Source organism: Microtus pennsylvanicus, chromosome 1 (assembly GCF_037038515.1).
Source record: "Microtus pennsylvanicus isolate mMicPen1 chromosome 1, mMicPen1.hap1, whole genome shotgun sequence".
Taxonomy (NCBI): domain Eukaryota; kingdom Metazoa; phylum Chordata; class Mammalia; order Rodentia; family Cricetidae; genus Microtus; species Microtus pennsylvanicus.
In genome coordinates this window covers 170,827,422-170,851,483 of record NC_134579.1, presented here as the reverse complement: position 1 = coordinate 170,851,483, position 24,062 = coordinate 170,827,422, and positions in this window count along the sequence as shown.

Here is a 24,062-nt window from a genome sequence, read left to right as displayed (position 1 = left end):
GTTAGGAACATTCTGTCTTCACTATGCGTTAGGAGCACACTGTCTTCACTATGCGGTAGGAACACACTGTCTTCACTCTGCGTTAGGAACATAATGTCTTCACTCTGCTCTAGGAACACACTGTCTTCACTCTGCTCCATGCACATACACCGCAACTCTGCATTAGGAACACACTCTGCTCTAGGAACACACTGTCTTCACTCTGCGTTAGGAACACACTGTCTTCACTCTGCATTAGGAACACACTGTCTTCACTCTGTATAAGGAACACACTGTCTTCACTCTGTATTAGGAACAAATTGTCTTCACTCTGCATTAGGAACACACTGTCTTCACTATGCCCTTGGAACACACTGTCTTCACTCTGCTCCATGAACATACAACGCAACTCTGCGTTAGGAACACACTGTCTTCACTCTGCGTTAGGAACAAACTGTCTTCATTCTGTTGTAGGAACACACTGTCTTCACTCTGCATTAGGAACACACTGCCTTCACTCTGCATTACGAACACTGTCTTCATTCTGCTCTAGGAACACACTGTCTTCACTCTGCTCTAGGAAAACACTGTCTTCATTGTGCTCCATGCACATACACCGCAACTCTGCGTTAGGAACACACTGTCTTCACTATGCGTTAGGAACATACTGTTTTCACTATGCGTTAGGTGTACACTGTCTTCCCTATTCATTAGGAACACACTGTCTTCTCTCTGCTCTAGGAAGACACTGTCTTCACACTGCATTAAGAACACACTGTCTTCACTCTGCATAAGAACACACGGTCTTCACTGTGCATTAGGAACACACTGTCTTCATTCTGCTCTAGGAACACACTGTCTTCACTCTGCTCCATGCACATACACCGTAACTCTGCGTTAGGAACACACTGTCTTCACTCTGCATTAGGAACATACTGTCTTCACTCTGCTCTAGGCACACACTGTCTTCAATGTGCTCCATGCACATACACCGCAACTCTGCCTTAGGACACACTGTCTTTACTATGCGTTAGGAACATTCTGTCTTCACTATGCGTTAGGAGCACACTGTCTTCACTATGCGGTAGGAACACACTGTCTTCACTATACGTTAGGAACACACTGTCTTCACTCTGCATTAGGAACACACTGTCTTCACTCTGTATTATGAACAAACTGTCTTCACTCTGCTCTAGGAACACACTGTCTTCACTCTGCTCTAGGAACACACTGTCTTCACTCTGCTCCATGCACATACACTGCAACTCTGCGTTAGGAACACACTGTCTTCACTCTGAGTTAGGAACACACTGTCTTCATTCTGCTCTAGAAACACACTGTCTTCACTCTGCGTTCGGAACATAATGTCTTCACTGTGCTCTAGGAACACACTGTCTTCACTCTGCTCCATGCACATACACCGTAACCACGCGTTAGGAACACACTGTCTTAACTATGCGTTAGGAACATACTGTCTTCACTCTGCTCTAGGCACACACTGTCTTCACTCTGCTCCATGCACATACACCGCAACTCTGCATTAGGAACACACTGTTTTCACTATGCGTTAGGAACACACTGTCTTCACTCTGCTCTAGGAAAACACTGTCTTCATTGTGCTCCATGCACATACACCGCAACTCTTTGTTAGGAACACACTGTCTTCACTATGCGTTAGGAACATACTGTCTTCACTCTGCTCTAGGAACACAATGTCTTCAATCCGCTCTTTGCACATACACCGAAACTCTGCGTTAGGAACACACTGTCTTCATTCGGCTCTAGAAACACTCTGTCTTCACTCTGCCTTAGGAACATACTGTCTTCACACTGCTCTAGGAACACACAGTCTTCAATCTGATCCATGCACGTACACCGCAACTCTGGGTTAGGGACACACAGTCTTCACTCTGCTCTAGGAACAAACTGTCTTCACTCTGCATTAGGAACACACTGTCTTCACTCTGCATCAGGAACATACTCTATTAACTCTGCTTTAGGAACACACTGTCTTCACTCTGCGCTAGGAACACACTGTCTTCACTATGCGTTAGGAACACACTGTCTTCACGCTGCTCTAGAAAGACACTGTCTTCACTCTGCCTTAGGAACACACTGTCCTCACGCTGAATTAAAAACACACTGTCTTCACTCTGCTCCATGCACATACACCGTAACTCTGCGTTAGGAACACACTGTCTTCACTATGCGTTAGGAACATAATGTCTTCACTCTGCTCCATGCACATACACCGCAACTCTGCATTAGGAACACACTGTCTTCACTCTGCTCTAGGAACACACTGTTTTCACTCTGCATTAGGAACACACTGTCTTCACTCTGCATTAGGAACACACTGTCTTCACTCTGCTGTTGGAACACACTGTCTTCACTCTGCTCCATGCACATACACCGCAACTCTGCGTTAGGAACACACTGTCTTCACTATGCGTTAGGAACATACTGTCTTCAGTATGTGTTAGGAACACACTGTCTTCACTCTGCGTCAGGAACACACTGTCTTCACTATGCGTTAGGAACACACTGTCTTCACTCTGCATTAGGAACACACTGTCTTCACTCTGTATTAGGAACAAACTGTCTTCACTCTGCTCTAGGAACACACTGTCCTCACTCTGCTACATGCACATACACCGCAACTCTGCGTTAGGAACACACTGTCTTCATTCTGCTCTAGAAACACACTGTCTTCACTCTGCTCCATGCACATACACCGCAACTCTGCGTTAGAAACACACTGTCTTCACTCTGCGTTAGGAACATATTGTCTTCACTCTGCTCTAGGAACACACTGTCTTCACTCTGCTCCATGGACATACACCGCAACTCTGCATTAGGAACACACTGTCTTCACTCTGCATTAGGAGCACACTGTCTTCACTCTGCTCTAGGAACACACTGTCTTCACTCTGCTCTAGGAACACACTGTCTTCACTCTGCTCCATGCACATACACCGCAACTCTGCATTAGGAGCACACTGTCTTCACTCTGCTTTAGGAACAAACTGTCTTCATTCTGCTGTAGGAACACACTGTGTTTACGCTGCATTAGGAACACACTGCCCTCAGTCTGCATTAGGAACACTGTCCTCATTCTGCTCTAGGAACACACTGTCTTCACTCTGCATTAGGAACACAGTGTCTTCACTCTGCCTTAGGAACACACTGTCTTCACTATGCGTTAGGAACACACTGTCTTCACTCTACGCTCCGAAGAAACTGTCTTCACTATGCATTAGGAACACACTGTCTTCACTATGCGTTAGGAACACACTGTCTTCACTCTGCTCTAGGAAAACACTGTCTTCATTGTGCTCCATGCACATACACCGCAACTCTTTGTTAGGAACACACTGTCTTCACTATGCGTTAGGAACATACTGTCTTCACTCTGCTCTAGGAACACACTGTCTTCAATCCGCTCTTTGCACATACACCGAAACTCTGCGTTAGGAACACACTGTCTTCATTCGGCTCTAGAAACACTCTGTCTTCACTCTGCCTTAGGAACATACTGTCTTCACACTGCTCTAGGAACACACAGTCTTCAATCTGATCCATGCACGTACACCGCAACTCTGGGTTAGGAACACACAGTCTTCACTCTGCTCTAGGAACAAACTGTCTTCACTCTGCATTAGGAACACACTGTCTTCACTCTGCATCAGGAACATACTGTATTAACTCTGCTTTAGGAACACACTGTCTTCACTCTGCGCTAGGAACACACTGTCTTCACTATGCGTTAGGAACACACTGTCTTCACGCTGCTCTAGAAAGACACTGTCTTCACTCTGCCTTAGGAACACACTGTCCTCACGCTGAATTAAAAACACACTGTCTTCACTCTGCTCCATGCACATACACCGTAACTCTGCGTTAGGAACACACTGTGTTCACTATGCGTTAGGAACATACTGTCTTCACTCTGCTCTAGGCACACACTGTCTTCACTCTGCTCCATGCACATACACCGCAACTCTGCATTAGGAACACACTGTCTTCACTCTGCTCTAGGAACACACTGTCTTCAGTCTGCATTAGGAACACACTGTCTTCACTCTGCTCTAGGAACACACTGTTTTCTTTCTCCTCTAGGAACACACTGTCTTCACTCTGCTTTGGAAAAATACTGTATTCACTCTGCTCTAGGAAAACACTGTCTTCACTCTTCATCAGGAACACACTGTCTTCACTCTGCATTAGGAACACACTGTCTTCACTATGCATTAGGAACACACTGTCTTCACTCTGCTTTAGGAAAACACTATTTTCTTTCTCTTCTAGGAACACACTGTCTTCACTCTGCGTTAGGAACATATTGTCTTCACTCTTCTCTAGGAACACACTGTCTTCACTCTGCATCAGGAACACACTGTCTTCACTCTGCATCAGGAACACACTGTCTTCACTCTGCATAAGGAACACACTGTCTTCACTCTGCATTAGGAACACACTGTCTTCACTCTGCATTAGGAAAACAATGTCTTCACTCTGCTCCAGGCACATACTCAGCAACTCTTTGGTAAGAACACACTGTCTTCACTATGCTGTAGGAACATACTGTATTAACTCTGCATTAGGAACACACTGTCTTCACTCTGCTCTAGGAAAACACTGTCTTCACTCTGCTCCATGCACATACACTGCAACTCTGCGTTAGGAACACACTGTCTTCACTCTGTGTTAGGAACATACAGTCCTCACTCTGCTCTAGGAACTCACTGTCTTCACTCTGCGTTAGGAACAACTGTCTTCACTATGTGTTAGGAACACACTGTCTTCACTCTGCTCTAGGAACACACTGTCTTCACTCTGTTCTAGGAATACACTGTCTTCACTCTGCTTCATGCACATACACCGCAACTCTGCGTTAGGAACACAATGTCTTCACTCTGCTCTAGGAACACACTGTCTTCACTCTGCATTAGGAACACACTGTCTTCACTATGCGTTACGAACACACTGTTTCACTATGCGTTACGAACACACTGTCTTCACTCTACGTTAGGAACACACTGTCTTCACTCTGTGTTAGGAACACACTGTCTTCACTATGCGTTATGAACACACTGTCTTCACTCTGCATTAGGAGCACACTGTCTTCACTCTGCTCTAGGAACACACTGTCTTCACTCTGCTCCATGCACATACACCGCAAATGCGTTAGGAACACACTGTCTTCACTCTGCTCTAGGAACAAAGTGTCTTCACTCTGCATTAGGAAAACACTGACTTCACTCTGCATTAGGAACACACTGTCTTCTTTCTGCTGTAGGAACACACTGTCTTCCCTCTGCATGAAGAACACACTGTCTTCACTCTGCTCTAGGAACACACTGTCTACACTCTGTTCTAAGAACACACTGTCTTCTTTTTCCTCTAGGAACACAATGTCTCAACTCTGCGTAAGGAACATACTGTCTTCACTCCGCTCTAGGAACACATTGTCTTCACTCTGCATCAGGAACACACTGTCTTCACTCTGCATTAGGAACACACTGTCTTCACTCTGCATCAGGAACACACTGTCTTCACTCTGCTCCATGCACATACACCGCAACTCTGCGTTAGAAACACACTGTCTTCACTATGCGTTAGGAACATACTGTTTTCACTATGCGTTAGGTACACACTCTCTTCCATATTCGTTAGGAACACAATGTCTCACTCTGCGTTAGGAACACACTGTCTTCATTCTGCTCTAGAAACACTGTCTTCACTCTGCGTTAGGAACATAATGTCTTCACTCTGCTCTTGGAACACACTGTCTTCACTCTGCTCCATGCACATACACCGCAACTCTGCATTAGGAACACACTGTCTTCACTCTGCTCTAGGAACACACTGTCTTCACTCTGCTCTAGGAACACACTGTCTTCACTCTGCTCCATGCACATACAACGCAACTCTACGTTAGGAACACACTGTCTTCACTCTGCGTTAGGAACAAACTGTCTTCATTCTGTTGTAGGAACACACTGTCTTCACTCTGCATTAGGAACACTCTGCCTTCACTCTGCATTACGAACACTGTCTTCATTCTGCTCTAGGAACACACTGTCTTCACTCTGCTCTAGGAAAACACTGTCTTCATTGTGCTCCATGCACATACACCGCAACTCTGCGTTAGGAACACACTGTCTTCACTATGCGTTAGGAACATACTGTTTTGACTATGCGTTAGGTGTACACTGTCTTCCCTATTCATTAGGAACACACTGTCTTCTCTCTGCTCTAGGAAGACACTGTCTTCACTCTGCATTAAGAACACACTGTCTTCACTCTGCATAAGAACACACGGTCTTCACTGTGCATTAGGAACACAATGTCTTCATTCTGCTCTAGGAACACACTGTCTTCACTCTGCTCCATGCACATACAGCGTAACTCTGCGTTAGGAACACACTGTCTTCACTCTGCATTAGGAACATACTGTCTTCACTCTGCTCTAGGCACACACTGTCTTCAATATGCTCCATGCACATACACCGCAACTCTGCCTTAGGAACACACTGTCTTTACTATGCGTTAGGAACATTCTGTCTTCACTATGCGTTAGGAGCACACTGTCTTCACTATGCGGTAGGAACACACTGTCTTCACTATACGTTAGAAACACACTGTCTTCACTCTGCATTAGGAACACACTGTCTTCACTCTGTATTATGAACAAACTGTCTTCACTCTGCTCTAGGAACACACTGTCTTCACTCTGCATCAGGAACACACTGTCTTCATTCTGCTCCATGCACATACACTGCAACTCTGCGTTAGGAACACACTGTCTTCACTCTGAGTTAGGAACACACTGTCTTCATTCTGCTCTAGAAACACACTGTCTTCACTCTGCGTTAGGAACATAATGTCTTCACTGTGCTCTAGGAACACACTGTCTTCACTCTGCTCCATGCACATACACCGTAACCACGCGTTAGGAACACACTGTCTTAACTATGCGTTAGGAACATACTGTCTTCACTCTGCTCTAGGCACACACTGTCTTCACTCTGCTCCATGCACATACACCGCAACTCTGCATTAGGAACACACTGTCTTCACTATGCGTTAGGAACATTCTGTCTTCACTATGCGTAAGGAACACACTGTCTTCACTATGCGGTAGGAACACACTGTCTTCACTATGCGTTAGGAACAAACTGTCTTCACTCTGCGTTAGGAACACACTGTCTTCACTCTGTATTAGGAACAAACTGTCTTCACTCTGCTCTAGGAACACACTGTCTTCACTCTGCTCCATGCACATACCCCGCAACTCTGCCTTAGGAACACACTGTCTTCACTATGTGTTAGGAACATTCTGTCTTCACTATGCGTTAGGAGCACACTGTCTTCACTGTGCGGTAGGAACACACTGTCTTCACTCTGCGTTAGGAACATAATGTCTTCACTCTGCTCTAGGAACACACTGTCTTCACTCTGCTCCATGCACATACACCGCAACTCTGCATTAGGAACACACTCTGCTCTAGGAACACACTGTCTTCACTCTGCGTTAGGAACACACTGTCTTCACTCTGCATTAGGAACACACTGTCTTCACTCTGTATTAGGAACACACTGTCTTCACTCTGTATTAGGAACAAATTGTCTTCACTCAGCATTAGGAACACACTGTCTTCACTCTGCCCTTGGAACACACTGTCTTCACTCTGCTCCATGCACATACAACGCAACTCTGCGTTAGGAACACACTGTCTTCACTCTGCGTTAGGAACAAACTGTCTTCATTCTGTTGTAGGAACACACTGTCTTCATTCTGCATTAGGAACACACTGCCTTCACTCTGCATTACGAACACTGTCTTCATTCTGCTCTAGGAACACACTGTCTTCACTCTGCTCTAGGAAAACACTGTCTTCATTGTGCTCCATGCACATACACCGCAGCTCTGCGTTAGGAACACACTGTCTTCACTATGCGTTAGGAACATACTGTTTTCACTATGCGTTAGGTGTACACTGTCTTCCCTATTCATTAGGAACACACTGTCTTCTCTCTGCTCTAGGAAGACACTGTCTTCACTCTGCATTAAGAACACACTGTCTTCACTCTGCATAAGAACACACGGTCTTCACTGTGCATTAGGAACACACTGTCTTCATTCTGCTCTAGGAACACACTGTCTTCACTCTGCTCCATGCACATACACCGTAACTCTGCGTTAGGAACACACTGTCTTCACTCTGCATTAGGAACATACTGTCTTCACTCTGCTCTAGGCACACACTGTCTTCAATGTGCTCCATGCACATACACCGCAACTCTGCCTTAGGAACACACTGTCTTTACTATGCGTTAGGAACATTCTGTCTTCACTATGCGTTAGGAGCACACTGTCTTCATATGCGGTAGGAACACACTGTCTTCACTATACGTTAGGAACACACTGTCTTCACTCTGCATTAGGAACACACTGTCTTCACTCTGTATTATGAACAAACTGTCTTCACTCTGCTCTAGGAACACACTGTCTTCACTCTGCTCTAGGAACACACTGTCTTCACTCTGCTCCATGCACATACACTGCAACTCTGCGTTAGGAACACACTGTCTTCACTCTGAGTTAGGAACACACTGTCTTCATTCTGCTCTAGAAACACACTGTCTTCACTCTGCGTTAGGAACAGAATGTCTTCACTGTGCTCTAGGAACACACTGTCTTCACTCTGTTCCATGCACATACACCGTAACCACGCGTTAGGAACACACCGTCTTCACTATGCGTTAGGAACATACTGTCTTCACTCTGCTCTAGGCACACACTGTCTTCACTCTGCTCCATGCACATATACCGCAACTCTGCATTAGGAACACACTGTCTTCACTATGCATTAGGAACATTCTGTCTTCACTATGCGTTAGGAACACACTGTCTTCACTATGCGGTAGGAACACACTGTCTTCACTATGCGTTAGGAACAAACTGTCTTCACTCTGCGTTAGGAACACACTGTCTTCACTCTGTATTAGGAACAAACTGTCTTCACTCTGCTCTAGGAACACACTGTCTTCACTCTGCTCAATGCACATACACCGCAACTCTGCCTTAGGAACACACTGTCTTCACTATGCGTTAGGAACATTCTGTCTTCACTATGCGTTAGGAGCACACTGTCTTCACTATGCGGTAGGAACACACTGTCTTCACTCTGCGTTAGGAACATAATGTCTTCACTCTGCTCTAGGAACACACTGTCTTCACTCTGCTCCATGCACATACACCGCAACTCTGCATTAGGAACACACTCTGCTCTAGGAACACTCTGTCTTCACTCTGCGTTAGGAACACACTGTCTTCACTCTGCATTAGGAACACACTGTCTTCACTCTGTATTAGGAACACACTGTCTTCACTCTGTATTAGGAACAAATTGTCTTCACTCTGCATTAGGAACACACTGTCTTCACTCTGCCCTTGGAACACACTGTCTTCACTCTGCTCCATGCACATACAACGCAACTCTGCGTTAGGAACACACTGTCTTCACTCTGCGTTAGGAACAAACTGTCTTCATTCTGTTGTAGGAACACACTGTCTTCACTCTGCATTAGGAACACACTGCCTTCACTCTGCATTACGAACACTGTCTTCATTCTGCTCTAGGAACACACTGTCTTCACTCTGCTCTAGGAAAACACTGTCTTCATTGTGCTCCATGCACATACACCGCAACTCTGCGTTAGGAACACACTGTCTTCACTATGCGTTAGGAACATACTGTTTTCACTATGCGTTAGGTGTACACTGTCTTCCCTATTCATTAGGAACACACTGTCTTCTCTCTGCTCTAGGAAGACACTGTCTTCACTCTGCATTAAGAACACACTGTCTTCACTCTGCATAAGAACACACGGTCTTCACTGTGCATTAGGAACACACTGTCTTCATTCTGCTCTAGGAACACACTGTCTTCACTATGCGTTAGGAATACACTGTCTTCACTCTGCTCTAGGAAAACACTGTCTTCATTGTGCTCCATGCACATACACTGCAACTCTGCATTAGGAACACACTGTCTTCACTATGCGTTAGGAACATACTGTTTTCACTATGCGTTAGGTACACACTGTCTTCCATATTCGTTAGGAACACACTGTCTTCACTCTGCTCTAGGAAGACACTGTCTTCACTCTGCATTAAGAACACACTGTCTTCACTCTGCATAGGAACACACACCGTCTTCACTGTGCATTAGGAACACACTGTCTTCATTCTGCTCTAGGAACACACTGTCTTCACTCTGCTGAAGGAACTTACTGTCTCTTTCTGCTCTAGGAACACACTGTCTTCACTCTGCATTAAGAACTCACTGTCTTCACTCTGCATTAGGAACACACTCTCTTCACTCTGCTCTAGGAACACACTGTCTTCACTCTGCTCCATGCACATACTTCACAACTCTGCGTTAGGAACGCACTGTCTTCACTCTGCTTTAGGAACACACTGTCTTCATTCTGCTCTAGGAACACACTGTCTTCACTCTACTCCATGCACGTACACCGCAACTCTTTGTTAGGTACACACTGTCTTCACTATGCGTTAGGAACATACTGTCTTCACTCTGCTCTAGGAACACACTGTCTTCAATCCGCTCTTTGCACATACACCGAAACTCTGCGTTAGGAACACACTGTCTTCATTCGGCTCTAGAAACACTCTGTCTTCACTCTGCCTTAGGAACATACTGTCTTCACACTGCTCTAGGAACACACAGTCTTCAATCTTATCCATGCACGTACACCGCAACTCTGGGTTAGGAACACACGGTCTTCACTCTGCTCTAGGAACAAACTCTCTTCACTCTGCATTAGGAACACACTGTCTTCACTTGCATCAGGAACATACTCTATTAACTCTGCTTTAGGAACACACTGTCTTCACTCTGCGCTAGGAACACACTGTCTTCACTATGCGTTAGGAACACACTGTCTTCACGCTGCTCTAGAAAGACACTGTCTTCACTGTGCTCCATGCACATACACCGTAACTCTGCGTTAGGAACACATTGTCTTCACTATGCGTTAGGAACATACTGTCTTCACTCTGCTCTAGGCACACACTGTCTTCACTCTGCTCCATGCACATACACCGCAACTCTGCGTTAGGAACACACTGTCTTCACTCTGCTCTAGGAACACACTGTCTTCAGTCTGCATTAGGAACACACTGTCTTCACTCTGCTCTAGGAACACACTGTTTTCTTTCTCCTCTAGGAACACACTGTCTTCACTCTGCTTTAGGAACATACTGTATTCACTCTGCTCTAGGAACACACTGTCTTCACACTGCATCAGGAACACACTGTCTTCACTCTGCATTAGGAACACACTGTCTTCAGTCTGCATTAGGAACACACTGTCTTCACTCTGCTCTAGGAACACACTGTTTTCTTTCTCCTCTAGGAACACACTGTCTTCTCTCTGCTCTAGGAAGACACTGTCTTCACTCTGCATTAAGAACACACTGTCTTCACTCTGCATAAGAACACACGGTCTTCACTGTGCATTAGGAACACACTGTCTTCATTCTGCTCTAGGAACACACTGTCTTCACTCTGCTCCATGCACATACACCGTAACTCTGCGTTAGGAACACACTGTCTTCACTCTGCATTAGGAACATACTGTCTTCACTCTGCTCTAGGCACACACTGTCTTCAATGTGCTCCATGCACATACACCGCAACTCTGCCTTAGGAACACACTGTCTTCACTATGCGTTAGGAACATTCTGTCTTCACTATGCGTTAGGAGCACACTGTCTTCACTATGCGGTAGGAACACACTGTCTTCACTATACGTTAGGAACACACTGTCTTCACTCTGCATTAGGAACACACTGTCTTCACTCTGTATTATGAACAAACTGTCTTCACTCTGCTCCATGCACATACACTGCAACTCTGCGTTAGGAACACACTGTCTTCACTCTGAGTTAGGAACACACTGTCTTCATTCTGCTCTAGAAACACACTGTCTTCACTCTGCGTTAGGAACATAATGTCTACACTCTGCTCTAGGAACACAGTGTCTTCACTCTGCTCCATGCACATACACCGTAACCACGCTTTAGGAACACACTGTTTAACTATGCGTTAGGAACATACTGTCTTCACTCTGCTCTAGGCACACACTGTCTTCACTCTGCTCCATGCACATACACCGCAACTCTGCATTAGGAACACACTGTCTTCACTATGCGTTAGGAACATTCTGTCTTCACTATGGGTTAGGAGCACACTGTCTTCACTATGCGGTAAGAACACACTGTCTTCACTATGCGTTAGGAACACACTGTCTTCACTCTGCATAAGGAACACACTGTCTTCACTCTGGATTAGGAACAAACTGTCTTCACTCTGCTCTAGGAACACACTGTCTTCACTCTACTCCATGCACATACACCGCAAATCTGCCTTAGGAACACACTGTCTTCACTATGCGTTAGGAACATTCTGTCTTCACTACGCGTTAGGAGCACACTGTCTTCACTATGCGGTAGGAACACACTGTCTTCACTCTGCGTTAGGAACATAATGTCTTCACTCTGCTCTAGGAACACACTGTCTTCACTTGCTCCATGCACATACACCGCAACTCTGCATTAGGAACACACTCTGCTCTAGAAACACACTGTCTTCACTCTGTGTTAGGAACACACTGTCTTCACTCTGCATTAGGAACACACTGTCTTCACTCTGCATTAGGAACATACTGTCTTCATTCTGCTCTAGAAACACACTGTCTTCACTCTGCGTTAGGAACATATTGTCTTCACTCTGCTCTAGGAACACACTGTCTTCACTCTGCCCCATGCACATACACCGCAACTCTGCATTAGGAACACACTGTCTTCACTCTGCATTAGGAGCACACTGTCTTCACTCTGCTCAAGGAACACACTGTCTTCACTCTGCTCTAGGAACACACTGTCTTCACTCTGCTCCAATGCACATACACCGCAACTCTGCATTAGGAGCACACTGTCTTCACTCTGCGTTAGGAAAAACTGTCTTCATTCTGCTGTAGGAACACACTGTGTTCACGCTGCATTAGGAACACACTGCCTTCACTCTGCATTAGGAACACTGTCTTCATTCTGCTCTAGGAACACACTGTCTTCACTCTGCATTAGGAACACAGTGTCTTCACTCTGCTCTTGGAACACACTGTCTTCACTCTGCTCCATGCACTACACCGCAACTCTGCGTTAGGAACACACTGTCTTCACTCTGCTCTAGGAAGACACTGCCTTCACTCTGCCTTAGGAACACATTGTCCTCACGCTGCATTAGGAACACACTGTCTTCACTATGTGTTAGGAATACACTGTCTTCACTCTGCCCTAGGAAAACACTGTCTTCATTGTGCTCCATGCACATACACCGCAACTCTGCATTAGGAACACACTGTCTTCACTATGCGTTAGGAACATACTGTTTTCACTATGCGTTAGGTACACACTGTCTTCCATATTCGTTAGGAACACACTGTCTTCACTCTGCTCTAGGAAGACACTGTCTTCACTCTGCATTAAGAACACACTGTCTTCACTCTGCATAGGAACACACACCGTCTTCACTGTGCATTAGGAACACACTGTCTTCATTCTGCTCTAGGAACACACTGTCTTCACTCTGCTGAAGGAACTTACTGTCTTTTTCTGCTCTAGGAACACACTGTCTTCACTCTGCATTTAGAACTCACTGTCTTCACTCTGCATTAGGAACACACTGTCTTCACTCTGCTCTAGGAACACACTGTCTTCACTCTGCTCCATGCACATACACCGTAACCACGCGTTAGGAACACACTGTTTAACTATGCGTTAGGAACATACTGTCTTCACTCTGCTCTAGGCACACACTGTCTTCACTCTGCTCCATGCACATACACCGCAACTCTGCATTAGGAACACACTGTCTTCACTATGCGTTAGGAACATTCTGTCTTCACTATGGGTTAGGAACACAATGTCTTCACTATGCGGTAGGAACACACTGTCTTCACTATGCGTTAGGAACACACTGTCTTCACTCTGCATTAGGAACACACTGTCTTCACTCTGTATTAGGAACAAACTGTCTTCACTCTGCTCTAGGAACACACTGTCTTCACTCTGCTCCATGCACATACACCGCAAATCTGCCTTAGGAACACTCTGTCTTCACTATGCGTTAGGAACATTCTGTCTTCACTACGCGTTAGGAGCACACTGTCTTCACTATGCGGTAGGAACACACTGTCTTCACTCTGCGTTAGGAACATAATGTCTTCACTCTGCTCTAGGAACACACTGTCTTCATTGCTCCATGCACATACACCGCAACTCTGCATTAGGAACACACTCTGCACTAGAAACACACTGTCTTCACTCTGTGTTAGGAACACACTGTCTTCACTCTGCATTAGCAACACACTGTCTTCACTCTGTATTAGGAACACACTGTCTTCACTCTGTATTAGGAACAAATTGTCTTCACTCTGCATTAGCAACACACTGTCTTCACTCTGCCATTGGAACACACTGTCTTCACTCTGCTCCATGCACATACACTGCAACTCTGCGTTAGGAACACACTGTCTTCACTATGCGTTAGGAACATACTGTCTTCACTCTGCGTTAGGAACATTATGTCTTTACTCTGCTCTACGAACACAATGTCTTCACTCTGCTCCATGCACATACACCGCAACTCTGCATTAGGAACACACTGTCTTCACTCTGCTCTAGGAACACACTGTCTTCACTCTGCATTAGGAACACAGTGTCTTCACTCTTCATTAAAAACACACTGTCATCACTCTGCTCTTGGAACACACTGTCTTCACTCTGCTCCATGCACATACACCGCAACTCTGCGTTAGGAACACACTGTCTTCACTATGCGTTAGGAACATGCTGTCTTCAGTATGTGTTAGGAACACACTTTCTTCACTCTGCGTTAGGAACACACTGTCTTCACTATGTGTTAGGAACACACTGTCTTCACTCTGCATTAGGAACACACTGTCTTCACTCTGTATTAGGAACAAACTGTCTTCACTCTGCTCTAGGAACACACTGTCTTCACTCTGCCCCATGCACATACACCGCAACTCTGCGTTATGAACACACTGTCTTCACTCTGTGTTAGGAACACACTGTCTTCATTCTGCTCTAGAAACACACTGTCTTCACTCTGCTCCATGCACATACACCGCAACTCTGCATTAGGAACACACTGTCTTCACTCTGCATTAGGAGCACACAGTCTTCACTCTGCTCTAGGAACACACTGTCTTCACTCTGCTCTAGGAACACACTGTCTTCACTCTGCTCCAATGCACATACACCGCAACTCTGCATTAGGAGCACACTGTCTTCACTCTGCGTTAGGAACAAACTGTCTTCATTCTGCTGTAGGAACACACTGTGTTCACGCTGCATTAGTAACACACTGCCTTCACTCTGCATTAGGAACACTGTCTTCATTCTGCTCTAGGAACACACTGTCTTCACTCTGCATTAGGAACACAGTGTATTCACTCTGCCTTAGGAACACACTGTCTTCACTATGCGTTAGGAACACACTGTCTTCTCTCTACGCTCGGAAGACACTGTCTTCACTCTGCATTAAGAACACACTGTCTTCACTCTGCATAGGAACACACACCGTCTTCACTGTGCATTAGGAACACACTGTCTTCATTCTGCTCTAGGAACACACTGTCTTCACTCTGCTGAAGGAACTTACTGTCTTTTTCTGCTCTAGGAACACACTGTCTTCACTCTGCATTTAGAACTCACTGTCTTCACTCTGCATTAGGAACACACTGTCTTCACTCTGCTCTAGGAACACACTGTCTTCACTCTGCTCCATGCACATACTTCACAACTCTGCGTTAGGAACGCACTGTCTTCACTCTGCTTTAGGAACACACTGTCTTCATTCTGCTCTAGGAACACACTGTCTTCACTCTACTCCATGCACGTACACCGCAACTCTTTGTTAGGAACACACTGTCTTCACTATGCGTTAGGAACATACTGTCTTCACTCTGCTCTAGGAACACACTGTCTTCAATCCGCTCTTTGCACATACACCGAAACTCTGCGTTAGGAACACACTGTCTTCATTCGGCTCTAGAAACACTCTGTCTTCACTCTGCCTTAGGAACATACTGTCTTCACACTGCTCTAGGAACACACAGTCTTCAATCTGATCCATGCACGTACACCGCAACTCTGGGTTAGGAACACATGGTCTTCACTCTGCTCTAGGAACAAACTGTCTTCACTCTGCATTAGGAACACACTGTCTTCACTCTGCATCAGGAACATACTGTATTAACTCTGCTTTAGGAACACACTGTCTTCACTCTGCGCTAGGAACACACTGTCTTCACTCTGCTTCATGCACATACACCGCAACTCTGCGTTAGGAACACAATGTCTTCACTCTGCTCTAGGAACACACTGTCTTCACTCTGCCTTAGGAACACACTGTCCTCACGCTGAATTAAAAACACACTGTCTTCACTCGGATCCATGCACATACACCGTAACTCTGCGTTAGGAACACATTGTCTTCACTATGCGTTAGGAACATACTGTCTTCACTCTGCTCTAGGCACACACTGTCTTCACTCTGCTCCATTCACATACACCACAACTCTGCGTTAGGAACACACTGTCTTCACTCTGCTCTAGGAACACACTGTCTTCAGTCTGCATTAGGAACACACTGTCTTCACTCTGCTCTAGGAACACACTGTTTTCTTTCTCCTCTAGGAACACACTGTCTTCACTCTGCTTTAGGAACATACTGTATTCACGCTGCTCTAGGAACACACTGTCTTCACACTGCATCAGGAACACACTGTCTTCACTCTGAATTAGGAACACACTGTCTTCACTATGCATTAGGAACACACTGTCTTCACTCTGCTCTAGGAAAACACTATTTTCTTTCTCTTCTAGGAACCCACTGTCTTCACTCTGCGTTAGGAACATATTGTCTTCACTCTTCTCTAGGAACACACTGTCTTCACTCTGCATCAGGAACACACTGTCTTCACTCTGCATCAGGAACACACTGTCTTCACTCTGCATAAGGAACACACTGTCTTCACTCTGCATTAGGAACACACTGTCTTCACTCTGCATTAGGAAAACAATGTCTTCACTCTGCTCCAGGCACATACTCAGCAACTCTTTGGAAAGAACACACTGTCTTCACTCTGCTGTAGGAACATACTGTATTAACTCTGCATTAGGAACACACTGTCTTCACTCTGCTCTAGGAAAACACTGTCTTCACTCTGCTCCATGCACATACACTGCAACTCTGCGTTAGGAACACACTGTCTTCACTCTGCGTTAGGAACATACAGTCCTCACTCTGCTCTAGGAACACACAGTCTTCACTCTGCCTTAGGAACAACTGTCTTCACTATGCGTTAGGAACACACTGTCTTCACTCTGCTCTAGGAACACACTGTCTTCACTCTGTTCTAGGAACACACTGTCTTCACTCTGCTTCATGCACATACACCGCAACTCTGCGTTAGGAACACAATGTCTTCACTCTGCTCTAGGAACACACTGTCTTCACTCTGCATTAGGAACACACTGTCTTCACTATGCGTTACGAACACACTGTTTCACTATGCATTACGAACACACTGTCTTCACTCTACGTTAGGAACACACTGTCTTCACTCTGTGTTAGGAACACACTGTCTTAACTATGCGTTATGAACACACTGTCTTCACTCTGCATTAGGAGCACACTGTCTTCACTCTGCTCTAGGAACACACTGTCTTCACTCTGCTCCATGCACATACACCGCAAATGCGTTAGGAACACACTGTCTTCACTCTGCTCTAGGAACAAAGTGTCTTCACTCTGCATTAGGAACACACTGACTTAACTCTGCATTAGGAACACACTGTCTTCTTTCTGCTGTAGGAACACACTGTCTTCCCTCTGCATGAAGAACACACTGTCTTCACTCTGCTCTAGGAACACACTGTCTACACTCTGTTCTAAGAACACACTGTCTTCTTTTTCCTCTAGGAACACAATGTCTCAACTCTGCGTAAGGAACATACTGTCTTCACTCTGCTCTAGGAACACATTGTCTTCACTCTGCATCAGGAAAACACTGTCTTCACTCTGCATCAGGAACACACTGTCTTCACTCTGCATCAGGAACACACTGTCTTCACTCTGCTCTACGAACACACTGTCTTCACACTGCCTTAGGAACACACTGTCTTCACTATGCGTTAGGAACATACTGTCTTCACTCTGCTCTAGGAAGACACTGTCTTCACTATGCATTAGGAACACACTGTCTTCACTATGCGTTAGGAACACACTGTCTTCACTCTGCTTAGGAAGACACTGTCTTCATCTGCCTTAGGAACACACAGTATTCACTATGCGTTAGGAACACACTGTCTTCACTCTGCTCTAGGAAGACACTGCCTTCACTCTGCCTTAGGAACACATTGTCCTCACGCTGCATTAGGAACACACTGTCTTCACTATGCGTTAGGAATACACTGTCTTCACTCTGCTCTAGGAAAACACTGTCTTCATTGTGCTCCATGCACATACAGCACAACTCTGCATTAGGAACACACTGTCTTCACTATGCGTTAGGAACATACTGTTTTCACTATGTGTTAGGTACACACTGTCTTCCATATTCGTTAGGAACACACTGTCTTCACTCTGCTCTAGGAAGACACTGTCTTCACTCTGCATTAAGAACACACTGTCTTCACTCTGCATAGGAACACACACCGTCTTCACTGTGCATTAGGAACACACTGTCTTCATTCTGCTCTAGGAACACACTGTCTTCACTCTGCTGAAGGAACTTACTGTCTTTTTCTGCTCTAGGAACACACTGTCTTCACTCTGCATTAAGAACTCACTGTCTTCACTCTGCATTAGGAACACACTCTCTTCACTCTGCTCTAGGAACACACTGTCTTCACTCTGCTCCATGCACATACTTCACAACTCTGCGTTAGGAACGCACTGTCTTCACTCTGCTTTAGGAACACACTGTCTTCATTCTGCTCTAGGAACACACTGTCTTCACTCTACTCCATGCACGTACACCGCAACTCTTTGTTAGGAACACACTGTCTTCACTATGCGTTAGGAACATACTGTCTTCACTCTGCTCTAGGAACACACTGTCTTCAATCCGCTCTTTGCACATACACCGAAACTCTGCGTTAGGAACACACTGTCTTCATTCGGCTCTAGAAACACTCTGTCTTCACTCTGCCTTAGGAACATACTGTCTTCACACTGCTCTAGGAACACACAGTCTTCAATCTGATCCATGCACGTACACCGCAACTCTGGGTTAGGAACACACGGTCTTCACTCTGCTCTAGGAACAAACTGTCTTCACTCTGCATTAGGAACACACTGTCTTCACTCTGCATCAGGAACATACTGTATTAACTCTGCTTTAGGAACACACTGTCTTCACTCTGCGCTAGGAACACACTGTCTTCACTCTGCCTTAGGAACACACTGTCCTCACGCTGAATTAAAAACACACTGTCTTCACTCTGCTCCATGCACATACACCGTAACTCTGCGTTAGGAACACATTGTCTTCACTATGCGTTAGGAACATACTGTCTTCACTCTGCTCTAGGCACACACTGTCTTCACTCTGCTCCATGCACATACACCGCAACTCTGCGTTAGGAACACACTGTCTTCACTCTGCTCTAGGAACACACTGTCTTCAGTCTGCATTAGGAACACACTGTCTTCACTCTGCTCTAGGAACACACTGTTTTCTTTCTCCTCTAGGAACACACTGTCTTCACTCTGCTTTTAGAACATACTGTATTCACTCTGCTCTAGGAACACACTGTCTTCACACTGCATCAGGAACACACTGTCTTCACTCTGCATCAGGAACACACTGTCTTCATTCTGCATCAGGAACACACTGTCTTCACTCTGCATAAGGAACACACTGTCCTCACTCTGCATTAGGAACACACTGTCTTCACTCTGCATTAGGAAAACAATGTCTTCACTCTGCTCCAGGCACATACTCAGCAACTCTTTGGTAAGAACACACTGTCTTCACTCTGCTGTAGGAAGATACTGTATTAACTCTGCATTAGGAACACACTGTCTTCACTCTGCTCTAGGAAAACACTGTCTTCACTCAGCTCCATGCACATACACTGCAACTCTGCGTTAGGAACACACTGTCTTCACTCTGCGTTAGGAACATACAGTCCTCACTCTGCTCTAGGAACACACTGTCTTCACTCTGCCTTAGGATCAACTGTCTTCACTATGCGTTAGGAACACACTGTCTTCACTCTGCTCTAGGAACACACTGTCTTCACTCTGTTCTAGGAACACACTGTCTTCACTCTGCTTCATGCACATACACCGCAACTCTGCGTTAGGAACACAATGTCTTCACTCTGCTCTAGGAACTCACTGTCTTCACTCTGCATTAGGAACACACTGTCTTCACTATGCGTTACGAACACACTGTTTCACTATGCATTATGAACACACTGTCTTCACTCTACGTTAGGAACACACTGTCTTCACTCTGTGTTAGGAACACACTGTCTTCACTATGCGTTATGAACACACTGTCTTCACTCTGCATTAGGAGCACACTGTCTTCACTCTGCTCTAGGAACACACTGTCTTCACTATGCATTAAGAACACACTGTCTTCGCTATGCGTTAGGAACACACTGTCTACACTCTGTTCTAAGAACACACTGTCTTCTTTTTCCTCTAGGAACACAATGTCTCAACTCTGCGTAAGGAACATACTGTCTTCACTCTGCTCTAGGAACACATTGTCTTCACTCTGCATCAGGAACACACTGTCTTCACTCTGCATTAGGAACACACTGTCTTCACTCTGCATCAGGAACACACTGTCTTCACTCTGCATCAGGAACACACTGTCTTCACTCTGCTCTACGAACACACTGTCTTCACACTGCCTTAGGAACACACTGTCTTCACTATGCGTTAGGAACATACTGTCTTCACTCTGCTCTAGGAAGACACTGTCTTCACTATGCATTAAGAACACACTGTCTTCGCTATGCGTTAGGAACACACTGTCTTCACTCTGCTTAGGAAGACACTGTCTTCATCTGCCTTAGGAACACACTGTCCTCACGCTGAATTAGGAACACACTGTCTTCACTCTGCTCCATGCACATACACAGTAACTCTGCGTTAGGAACACACTGTCTTCACTATGCGTTAAAAACATACTGTCTTCACTCTGCTCTAGGCACACACTGTCTTCACTCTGCTCCATGCACATACAACGCAACTCTGCGTTAGGAACACACTGTCTTCACCTTGCGTTAGGAACATTCTGTCTTCACTATGTGTTAGGAACACACTGTCTTCACTATGCGGTAGGAACACACTGTCTTCACTCTGCATCAGGAACACACTGTCTTCACTCTGCATTAGGAACACACTGTCTTCACTCTGTATTAGGAACAAACTGTCTTCACTCTGCTATAGGAACACACTGTCTTCACTCTGCTCCATGCACATACACCGCAACTTTGCATTAGGAGCACACTATCTTCACTTTGCGTTAGGAACACACTGTCTACATTCTGGTCTAGAAACACTGTCTTCACTCTGCGTTAGGAACATAATGTCTTCACTATCCTCTAGGAATACACTGTCTTCACTCTGCTCCATGCACATACACCGCAACTCTGCATTAGGAACACAATGTCTTCACTCTGCTCTAGGAACACACTGTCTTCACTCTGCTATAGGAACACACTGTTTTCATTCTGCTCCATGCACATACATCGCAACTCTGCGTTAGGAACACACTGTCTTCACTCTGCGTTAGGAACAAACTGTCTTCATTCTGCTGTAGGAACACACTGTCTTCACTCTGCATTAGGAACAAACTGCCATCACTCTGCATTAGGAACACTGTCTTCATTTTGCTCTTGGAACACACTGTCTTCACTCTGCATTAGGAACACACTGTCTTCACTCTGCATCAGGAACACACTGTCTTCACTCTGCATCAGGAACACACTGTCTTCACTCTGCTCTAGGAACACACTGTCTTCACACTGCATTAGGAACACACTGTCTTCACTATGCGTTAGGAACATACTGTCTTCACTCTCCTCTAAGAAGACACTGTCTTCACTATGCATTAGGAACACACTGGCTTCACTATGCGTTAGGAACACACTGTCTTCACTCTGCTGAAGGAACTTACTGTCTTTTTCTGCTCTAGGAACACACTGTCTTCACTCTGCATTAAGAACTCACTGTCTTCACTCTGCATTAGGAACACACTGTCTTCACTCTGCTCCATGCACATACTTCACAATTCTGCGTTAGGAACGCACTGTCTTCACTCTGCATTAGGAACACACTGTCTTCATTCTGCTCTAGGAACACACTGTCTTCACTCTGCTCCATGCACGTACACCGCAACTCTTTGTTAGGGACACACTGTCTTCACTATGCGTTAGGAACATACTGTCTTCACTCTGCTCTAGGAACACACTGTCTTCAATCCGCTCTTTGCACATACACCGAAACTCTGCGTTAGGAACACACTGTCTTCATTCGGCTCTAGAAACACTCTGTCTTCACTCTGCCTTAGGAACATACTGTCTTCACACTGCTCTTGGAACACACAATCTTCAAAATGATCCATGCACGTACACCGCAACTATGGGTTAGGAACACACGGTCTTCACTCTGCTCTAGGAACAAACTCTCTTCACTCTGCATTAAGAACACACTGTCTTCACTCTGCATCAGGAATATACTGTATTAACTCTGCATCAGGAACACACTGTCTTCACTCTGCATCAGGAATATACTGTATTAAATCTGCATCAGGAACAAACTGTCTTCACTCTGCATTAGGAACACACTGTCTTCACTCTGCATCAGGAACATACTGTATTAACTCTGCTTTAGGAACACACTGTCTTCACTCTGATTAGGAACACACTGTCTTCACTATGCGTTAGGAACACACTGTCTTCACGCTGCTCTAGAAAGACACTGTCTTCACTCTGCCTTAGGAACACACTGTCCTCACGCTGAATTAAAAACACTCTGTCTTCACTCTGCTCCATGCACATACACCGTAACTCTGCGTTAGGAACAGACTGTCTTCACTATGCGTTAGGAACATACTGTCTTCACTCTGCTCTAGGCACACTCAGTCTTCACTCTGCTCCATGCACATACACCGCAACTCTGCGTTAGGAACACACTGTCTTCACTCTGCTCTAGGAACACACTGTTTTCACTCTGCATCAGGAACACACTGTTTTCTTTCTCCTCTAGGAACACACTGTCTTCACTCTGCTTTAGGAACATACTGTATTCACTCTGCTCTAGGAACACACTGTCTTCACTCTGCATCAGGAACACACTGTCTTCACTCTGCATTAGGAACACACTGTCTTCACTATGCATTAGGAACACACTGTCTTCAATCTGCTCTAGGAAAACACTATTTTCTTTCTCTTCTAGGAATACACTGTCTTCACTCTGTGTTAGGAACACACTGTCTTCACTCTGCATTAGGAACACACTGTCTTCACTCTGCATCAGGAACACACTGTCTTCACTCTTCATCAGGAACACACTGTCTTCACTCTGCTCTACGAACACACTATCTTCACACTGCCTTAGGAACACACTGTCTTCACTATGCGTTAGGAACATACTGTCTTCACTCTGCTCTAGGAAGACACTGTCTTCACTATGCATTAGGAACACACTGTCTTCACTATGCGTTAGGAACACACTGTCTTCACTCTGCTTAGGAAGACACTGTCTTCATCTGCCTTAGGAACACACTGTCCTCACGCTGAATTAGGAACACACTGTCTTCACTCTGCTCCATGCACATACACAGTAACTCTGCGTTAGGAACACACTGTCTTCACTATGCGTTAACAACATACTGTCTTCACTCTGCTCTAGGCACACACTGTCTTCACT